The following is a 3,696-nucleotide window of genomic DNA, read 5'->3' on the forward strand; positions in this document are numbered from 1 at the left end:
TTTCTCTCTCTGTTTCTCTCTCTGTTTCTCTCTCTGTTTCTCTCTCTTTCTCTCTCTTTCTCTCTCTCTCTCTTTCTCTAGACTTCTGAGACACCATAGAATAACTTTTATTTAAAAATATGTTTATCACATTTACTGTAGGTGTCCAGGCTGCCTAAAAATATACATAATGCATGCAAAATTCAATTTAGCATTGGCAGGGGACTTGACCAGATGATATAACTGGTCATTTATAACCAACTATGACTGTAATTGCATGTCCGTATTGTGCTGTTTAAAATCTTAAATTCATCCCACACCATATTTTCATTTAGTGAAAGGAATGTATTTTAGCATCATTCTTTCCCCATGTCACAAGAGCAATTTTTCACTGTTGATAAGAAAATGTCATTTTTTGTTTAAAAATTGCAAACAACAAAGCCATTGCCGTGTCTCCTGAGCTTTTCTTATTTATTGATTGTCTCCTTATTTAGTGAGTAATTTCAATGAATTTTATAATAATAACAATCTGTAGTGCATATCTATCAAATTGTTCAGAAAAGACTTTAAATAAATTATTGTGAATTATGATCTCGTCATATGAAATGGTGCTTTTTCAGCCTCCATAGCTTGGCCCCTGAAAAGAATAGCAAGAAATACACTGTTTGACATTTTAAGTGGACTGACAGGCTTCTACAATGACGTCACTTGCTTAGTGGATGAATGGAGAGCAGTGGATGCTATTTACCTTGACTTTAGAAAGTCATTTAACATTGTCTTTTATAAGACCTTCATAAATAAGCTGATGATGTACAGGTTAGATAAGTGGACAGTGAGGTGGACTGAAAACTGTTTGAATGACCACGTCCAGAGTGTTATGATCAAGGGCAGTGGGTTCAAGGGGACAAGTCACTAGAGATGTGCACAAGGGCTCAGTGTTGGAGCCAATACTGTGTAACCTCCTTATTAATGATCTGGATGATGAGGCAGAATGCAAATTTGCAGATGAAACAAAGCTGGGAGGAATGGCAGATACACCAGAAGGTTGTGCTGCCATCCAGAGGGACCTTGACATATTGGACAAATGGGCAGGTAAGAATCTTGTGTAGTTCAACAAAGAGAAATGCAAAGTGTTGCAACCGGGCTTGAACAATCTCAGTACAGAGTGGGAGAGTACAGAGTGGGAGCTGATCAGCTGGAAAACAACTCTGCAGAGAAAGACCTGGAGGTTCTGATGGTCACCAGCTGATCACCAGCCAGCTATGTGGTCTTCACTGAAGCAACTAGCCCTTACTGCAAAGGCCAGTGGTATCCTGGGCTGCACTGGGAAGAGTGATGCCAGCAGGTTCAGGGAGATGATCCTTCCCATCTTCTCAGCCCTGATGAGGCCACAGCTGGAGTACTGGGCCCAGTTCTGGGATCCTCAGTACAGGAAGGATACAAACTTACTGGAGAGAGGTCCAGCTAATGGCCTTTAAGATCATTGAGAGACCTGAGCTTCTGAGGTTCAAATGAGGAAAGGCTCAGAGAGCTGGGAATGCTCAGTCGGGAGAATAGAAGGGGGATCTTATTAATATGTGTCAATTCCTGATGGGAAGGAAAAAAGATGAGGTAGCCAGGCTCTTTTCAGTGGTGCCCAGTGCCAGAACAAGAGGCAGCTGGCACAAATTAAATCAGAAGAAATTCCATCTGAACACAAAAAAGCACTGCACTTTTTACATTGATGGCAGTCAAACACTGGCACAGGTTTCCCAGAGAGGTTGTAGAGTCTCCCTCCTTGAAGAAATTTAAAAGCCATCTGGACATGGCCTTGGGCAATCTGCTGTAGGTGTCCCTACTTGAGCAGGGGGATTGGACAAGATGACCTTCAGAGGTCCTTTCCTATCTCAACCATTCTGTGATTCTCTGAGTAATTCAGATACTCCACAGAGTGCACTCTTCCCAGTTCTCAGTGAGAAAACAGCAAATTACTCCACTGCAATTCCATTTTCTGACTCTGATGAACGAAAATATGTTATGCATCATTAACAACATACCAGCATATTAAAACCATATTAAGCTTGTAAAATAAAGAATATTTTTTTAACCATTGCCATCAAATTTATTTCTGTATTAATCTGAAAAATGAAATAAACCCACGTGGATCTCCCAGTTAGTGACACCAAATGCGTGTATTCTTTAGTTTGAAACGAAAATATTTCTGTTCAAAGTTCGAGATGGAACGTGCACACTCCCATGTTTCAAATTAAAACAAATTAGATGATTTTTAATCAGAAAGCTGTGTCGAGGCAAAGGAGATGGCAGTATCACATATTGACCATTCTGCCCTTTATTGGCTCATCAGTCTGGGCCAAAAGTACAGTCAAACAAGAGAATCATCTGTCCTTGGTCTGGCTGACACGAATATGCAAGAGACGTGTTGTTGGACAGGACTGGTGGCTGCCTGCAAGTGTGAAGTCTGGACAGTCACAGACCACACTGAAGTGGAAGGGCATGCTGATTGTCTTTTGTTTCAAATGAAATGAAAGAAGAATTAAAGCCTCGTTTATTTAGTGGTAATTGAAACAAGATGAGGCACTGCCCAAGGTGCAACACAATATAGGAAGGCTGGATTGGAAGCTCGGCCATGTGGCTAGAGGGGTTTCACCGGAAATTGGTTGCAAACCCAGGAAATGGGGCACTGAATTGGTTGAAGCTGTGCTTTAGCTTGTGGGTGGAAAGAAGCACAAAGTGAGCAGGCAACTAGAAAGGCAGAGTGTGTGTGTGGCCCCAGAAAGGTAGCCAAGAATAAATGACTTTTTATTCTTTCCAACCCTGAAAAGCCTGGAAGAAGATCTCACAGACAAGAAGACAGCTTCTAACTGTCTGGTCCTTCTGTGTTTCAGTGGAAAAAAAAAATTATATTCTAACAAACAGATTTTACCCAACTTGTAAAAACAATTTCGACTTGGCGCAATCAAAGAACTCTGTGAACTTTTGCTTCCTGCAAGGAGCAACCTTATCTTACTGCAACACTATATAACTTACAGCGCTTAAAGCAGTCTTCCATACAGCAGGCTAGAGTCCCATCCCACTATCAATTAGAACTCCTCTCACAAAATAGACTGAAAAAGATGTGTATTGCAGCCTTGGAGCAATACAGCTTCTCCCACAGTTATGAAACCTTTCTTCCTTTAGGGATAAACAGAAAAGTAACATCTAATTTGTATGAATAACTCTTCCAGATGCTTAAATACTTCCAGCCTGATGAATTTTTAAGCTCCTTTGATTTCTCTGAATGTATTACTCTTTTACCTGTTATTTTAGTGCAAACTAAATCATGCCATGTCACTAGTGTTTCACGTTTCCTTCCATGTTTTTTTTAAGATTTGTGATTTGACAGCTTTTTCAAAAAATGGTAAAATATTAACCAACTGTCCTTTAGATGGTTCTCCAGGTAAGGTTTTATGTCTGGTGGTCTATGGCATGAAAAAAAAAATCACTTGCTGACAAAGTTGTTCAGTCTGCTCGTGGTTCTTGCTGAACTGAGAATTTGCAGAAATGCATGCAGTGCATGGACTACTGCTTTATTCTTGCCAACTCCTCATCTCTAAATGCGATGCCATTTGTGTACAGAGCTATCCAGATGTGTGTCACAGCTTGATTTCTTGGGGCTGTCCATGGAAATGCTTCAGGAGAAGCAGTGCTCTCTACCCCAGTGACATGATAAATCCCTTC

The sequence above is a fragment of the Corapipo altera genome, unplaced genomic scaffold (assembly GCF_003945725.1).
Source record: "Corapipo altera isolate COAL_440 unplaced genomic scaffold, ASM394572v1 24, whole genome shotgun sequence".
NCBI lineage: Eukaryota > Metazoa > Chordata > Aves > Passeriformes > Pipridae > Corapipo > Corapipo altera.